The sequence below is a fragment of the Triticum aestivum genome, chromosome 2D (assembly GCF_018294505.1).
Source record: "Triticum aestivum cultivar Chinese Spring chromosome 2D, IWGSC CS RefSeq v2.1, whole genome shotgun sequence".
NCBI classification, from domain to species: domain Eukaryota; kingdom Viridiplantae; phylum Streptophyta; class Magnoliopsida; order Poales; family Poaceae; genus Triticum; species Triticum aestivum.
In genome coordinates, this window is record NC_057799.1 from 99,024,562 (window position 1) to 99,030,633 (window position 6,072).

General features: G+C 42.0%; 1 long non-coding RNA gene across 2 annotated transcripts; it reads right to left on the bottom strand.

Moving 5' to 3' along the window:
- Nucleotides 1-238: 238 nt before the first annotated feature.
- LOC123051920 (uncharacterized) lies at nucleotides 239-4,893 on the bottom strand. Of its 2 annotated transcripts, XR_006424378.1 has the most exons (4): nucleotides 4,496-4,891; nucleotides 1,974-2,088; nucleotides 733-1,235; nucleotides 239-654 (listed from the first exon to the last, which is right to left on the bottom strand). It is a non-coding gene; the product is annotated as an uncharacterized lncRNA (long non-coding RNA). The 2 variants fall into 2 exon arrangements; XR_006424377.1 differs by having other exon boundaries at nucleotides 733-2,088; nucleotides 4,496-4,893.
- Between the last annotated feature and the right edge of the window lie 1,179 nt (nucleotides 4,894-6,072).

Consider the following 6,072-nt stretch of genomic DNA (forward strand, 5'->3'; position numbering starts at 1 on the left):
ATAAACTGTGTAATTGAACGTTGATCGTGTTGGTTTCAATCATGTTTGTTTAATGACATAATTGGCTAGTGCCTAGAGAGTTATTTGGTATTGTATCATATGTTTTTAGTACTTCTATGATCTACGAAACATTAGTGCGTATACTGCATATGATCTTTATCCAAATATATGATACTTGTGGTGTTTGATAGACCGAGTAAGTTTTAGCTTACGGCATGCCTAGGCTTTGGCAATTCTCTAGTTCTGTCATCGGCCGTTTGTTTGATGAGTGCCTGCTTTGTTACACTCGGCAAAGGACTTTGAAGAGTGCAAAACAAACAGGACGCGTCGAGGGAGCGGCCGTTGGCTCCCTAGCGGTCCCGAGCGGCCTCCTAAATATGGTAAGTTTCTGTCCCCACTCAATCCTAAAAAGGAAAAAAGGGAAAGGACAACCCCCACCGCACAGAAAACACCAGGTCCCCAGCGCCCCACTCCACTACTGAACCCACGTGATTCTGCCCCCACCTTTTCTCTTCCTCGTTCCTGGTCTCACCAATCACCCACACACACCAACCCATCTCCTGCTGCTTCGCCCACCATCTTCTTACCCTCGAAAGAAGTAACTACGAACACGCCATGGGAGCCTTCCCTATCTCAGAAGCTGTCAGGGAAGATCTGTCAAGGTGAAGACCAAGAAGATGTGATCTATGTAGTTTTTGAGGGGGAAAAGAGAAGGAAGGAAGTGGGAAGTACCAGGCTGCTGTAGATCTTCAACTTGAAAAAAGGAGGAACCAAGGTGACATGTTCCTCTTCTTCTTCAGCTTGAATTCAACTTCTCCAATTCATCTTCATGTTGACTGCAACTGCTCCACAAATAGTTCAGCCAAACTTGTGCAAAAACACACATAAAACCCCAGGAACACACAAACATGGAATTTCATATTGTGTGACTTTTCTTTTGGTTGCGACCAACTATTTCAGGTAATCCAGCCAACTTTTGTTTCATATTGTGCAACACACACACACACAGAGGAAACCAGTGAACATCCTGCTGTAAAAAAGAAGAAAATGTAACATATATAGGCCATATGTTCTAGTTTGTTGCACCTAGTCTACTAGATATATCTATAATGCACTAATGTTTTAGTTCAAAAGGCAAACAATGGCTAAAAAAGAGAGACAAAGTAGCAGATTGCTTATTGGTGATCACTTCTTCTGTGCAAAATTTGTTTGTTAGAAGCTCATCCATCCAGCTCCTGGTTGGTAGACAAAAACAAAACAAAAAGAAGATGTGTTACTGCTTGTAAGATTGTTGATGCATAAAAAACAAAAACTTCATGAGAAAACATGGGACCCCATGTTGTATGTCATCTTGGTCAAAATTGGCAGAATACCCTATCTGGAACTATGGAAAAACATAAAAAATGTATGTGGCGGCAAACCTGACAACATATTGGAACTAGATAGATTTGTGGTGTGCAACTTATGGTTTTCTTCTGTGCAACTTAAAAAAGAATTGTGCAACTGACAGAACTAGTTTGGATGTTTGACTTGAATAAAAATACTTTCAGATTTGTGTCTATTGTGTGCCAGCTGGAATAGAACTTGTGTGAAAAGCTTGAATACAGAAGAAGAAGAAATGTAATACAACAGCAAAAAAAAACATCATGTGTTTTATTTGTGCAATCTGTGGGTGCATCTGTGCAACTGATTAGACCCATGTGTGCAACTGAGAGAATTTATTTGGATGTTTAGTTTGATAGAAAAGGTGCTGCCAAAATTTGATTTGTTTATTTCAAACTCATGCTGATTTGTTTGTTTGTTCCCTCTTCCACTACCTTTGAGAGAAAAATGTATAAGCCTTTGTGCAACTACCATGGGTTGTTGTGCCAGACTGGTATGCCTAGTTGTAAAACTGCCAGAACAAACATGTGCAAGTTAAAAAAGGAGATGTATTCAAAAACAAAAGAAGGGGAGCAAAAAGGTCTACTCACTTGTAGCTTGACAAACACACCATACCCCTTCAAGTCCATCTTAATGACTGTGACGATTAGATTGCTATTCCATGACATTGGTTGGATGGGGAAAATTACTTACACACACCTCTAACTGACATAATTAAGAAAAGAAATTTGTTAGGTCTGTCTAATTGAAATAGTGAATTTTAAAAGATGATAGCTAATATCAGGTTCATGTGCAACTATGCCTTATATGGATGCCAACTACTATAAGGTTCATGTGCAACTACAAACTGTAGGGATGCCAACTTGAATCAGTTTCGTGTATGAAAGAAACTTGCATGATATATGGAGCCAACTACTATGAGGTTCGTGTGCAATTACAACCGCTAGAGATACCAACAAAATATGTGAATATGGAAAAACAAGATAATTAAACTGCCAACTAAGTATGGCCGTATTGTGCAACTTCCTCATACTCTTAACCAAGTAGGGATGCTACAATGGCCACTAGTACTACAAAAATGACTAAATTGGATAAACTGCAGGAACTGAAATTGAATGTCATGCCTCTCTCTTGGATGCCCTGCTGTTTCAAGCACTAGTTATGCAAGCCTACTACTAATGCAAAATCATGTACAGAAAAAATCGAAAAAGAAATTGAAATATTGGCAACGGCTTGTGTGAATTACCCATAAACAACCTCTGGTATGCAACTTCTACATAATTTAACTACGATCACTAGAGGAATTTAGTTACAGCCACGAAAAACGAGAACCAAATCATGTAGCATCAGCAAAATGCAAAAAATCATCATCGGCAGCAGGCGTATCATATAATCGGCAAAATGTCATTGATTATTCAGTTAACAATGAGAGCAAACCAACTGAGCATCCGTGTGGTATGCTACTACAAAAACAGTGTGTGCAATTTGACAGCAATGCAAGCCAACTGAGCATACATGTATGTGCAAAAAATACACCCCATACTGAACATGCTTTGGGCAGTGTAGTCGACTACCTGAAGGTTCCTGTGCAACTAAAGAACCTGACTAGCCAACTATGTACTCCTCTGCGTGCAACTTCACCGGACCCGTCTAAAAAACAACTAAAATTGGACAACTTATGCAATGCAGTCAATCCCCTGACAACTAGCACTTCACCGGAGTCCCGTGCAAACACAGAAATGGAACATCGCCCACCCCCGGTGACTCACTCCTGCAGCAACCCCGAGCAGCCGTTGTTGCCGCGCGTGGTTCCTCACTGTCATCGCCACGCGCGGCAGCAACTTTCCATCCTCCCGTCGCCCCCTCTGCATCCTATCATAGCGCCCGACAACAGCTCTGCATCCTCATGCCGCGCCAACTTATCATATGTGTGTGCAACTAGTCCTGCCAACTAAACATCAATGTGTGTGCAACTAGACTACATTGCAGGCCAACTGAGCATATGTGTGTGTGCAACTAATCCTGCCAACTAAACTGTGTGTGCAACTAGACTACATTGCAGGCCAACTGAGCATATGTGTGTGCAACTAGTACTGCCAACTAAACATCAATGTGTATCAAACTAGAATACATTGCATGCCAATTGAGAATATGTGTGTGCAACCAGTCCTGCCAGTTAATCATCAATGTGTGTCTAGACTACATTGCAGGCCAACTGAGCATATGTGCGTGCAACTAGTCCTACCAACTAAACATCAATGCATGTGCAACTAGACTACATTGCAGGCAAACTGAGTATATGTGTCTGCAAAAACACCTAGAGTGCATGAACATGCTTTTATGCAATGCATTCAACTTCCCTACCGTTTTTGTGCAACTACATAATCTAACTAGCCAACTACGTAATGCTCTCCGTGCAGCTACCCAGATCTGTCGAGGAAACACATAGGGCGCACCACCACCTAGAATCTCGTCATGTAGTCCCGACGCAACACACGCCGGGACCGAAGCAAGAAACCCATCCCTATGCCCCACCTACCCACCACATCCACCGCGACTAGAACCTTGTCGGAAACCGCAGCTGCAGACGCGAAACGCCAAGATGTGAAACCACAAAACCCGGACCACCACCCCTGAATCATCTCCTTCCCATTCATCTTTGATTTTCCTTGCTACAGCAAATCAATACTTTTTGAGAAAAAAAAAGAACTCTGAACTTTCAAATAGATATGCTTCTAAACTCATCTTTGAGACAACATTCAGGATAAATTGATGCGGGATACTGTTATGTCCCAATTCGACAATTCCTAAACAAACTGATAATCATAATTGTCTATCTACTATTGCCTACGAAAAATGCCCCAGTGATTCAAACACAGTGTCCATAATTGCCTCTCAATCCTTTCTACAATTCCCAGTACATGGCCGAACTGCCCAACAAATTTGATGGGGAAAAATTTCTCTTGTGTACCAATCCCCCTTGCTCTCCCACGTCTTCTCCACACCTCCCCGCTGAATCATCTCCCGGACAACGGAAGCAACACACATGGCTACATCGATACTCAAGTGAAGGAGAGAACCACATGAACAAGTAGTTCGAAAGGGGGCAAACCTTGCGACTTCCAGTCTTGCACGCTGCCGATGCACAATCAGTTATCTCCCGCACCACGCGGAGTCGCCTCTCACACGCCGCGGTCGCACAAGCTCGCGTCGCACCACCGCCTCCTGCTACATGAGGGTCGCGTGAGCTGTCAATGTCAAGCGACTTATCTCCCTCACCATGGGGGCGCCCTTCGACAGCGAGCGAAGTCCTGCTCCTCCCTCGCCGTGCTTGCAGATGCTGAGCCGCTCAGCTCTGTTAGCTCGCCGGATCCAAGATCCACTGTCGCCGGCACCACGCCGCCGCGCCGACCCGTGTCGCTGTGGACGGATGGGGAGAAGGGATAAGAGAGGGGTGTGTGTGTGGGACAAATCTTCAGAAGGGTGGGGAATGGACGCCGACCACGAAACGACAGAAATCTACTAGTCGGTGCGCATCGCATCAAAATCCTACGGCTCACGGCCGGCCGGTCGATGACGCGAAATAGTGCGCGTGCATTTTTTTAGAATTTAGGAAACAAAAAACAACTAAGCAAACTTGCCTTCGCAGGAAGGAGTGTCCAGCTGAGTCACCTGTGTAAGTGCTCCGACGAAAAGAACTCGACAAATACGTCGGCAAGATGATTTTTCTCGTTGCGTAGTGCCGCTGGCACTAGGCAATGATGGTGACTCCGGCAGTGTCGCAACTTCACTGTCTTATATAAACAGTTCTTCCAATTCTATTGAAGAGATTTTATTTACAATTGTTATTTGATTCAGAAAAGTGCAACTTTACTTTCATAAAAAAATGTAATTTCCAACTGGATGAGGAAAAAAAAGCAAGTTACACCAACTTACACTTTTCTGAATCGGTTGTAATCTATGAAAAAGACCCACTTCGGTACACCTCCACCATAGTAAATGTATAAAGGGAAATATGGTCTTTGGCAAATTGTACCCACTCTCATATGTATGGTGGGTCGCCCACCGGGACGTACACGCCGTACATATTTTCTGTTAAACTTGAACAAAGAATGCGGGCAATGTGATTAGAAGTCATGACCTCTTCGTTCAGAGAGAACCTCACTAACGAACTAGGATATCTTAACACTCGTGCCTATTTTTTTCTTCTTTTTTTCCTTTTCTTATTGTCCAGTTCGCGGAAGCCCTCGGTTTTGTTGGGCCAGCCCATTCTCGAACCAGTCTTTTTCCAATTATTATTTTCCTGTTTCTCTTTTGTTTCCTTTTCATTTTCTTCATTTCTTTTTTAAAAAATGCTCACACTTGTAGAAATTTGTTCAAAATTTCAAAAAGAAACACGTTTTCATATTTTTTTCATAAAATACAAAAATTCTTATTTTCAGAAAATTGTAAATTAGTTTCCAAAATATGTTCATGTCTTTCAAAATTGCTTAGAATGTCACAACACGAACGTTTTTTTTAAATAGCGAACAAAATTTCCAACAAAAACATTTTTATTTTTTGAACATTTTCTGAAAATGCTAACTAATTTGGGATTTCAAAACAACTAAAAAATAAGAACAAAAATTTGGACTCAGTTTTTTAATTTCCTTAAACGTATTTTTGTATGAGTAGAATTTATTTTGAAAA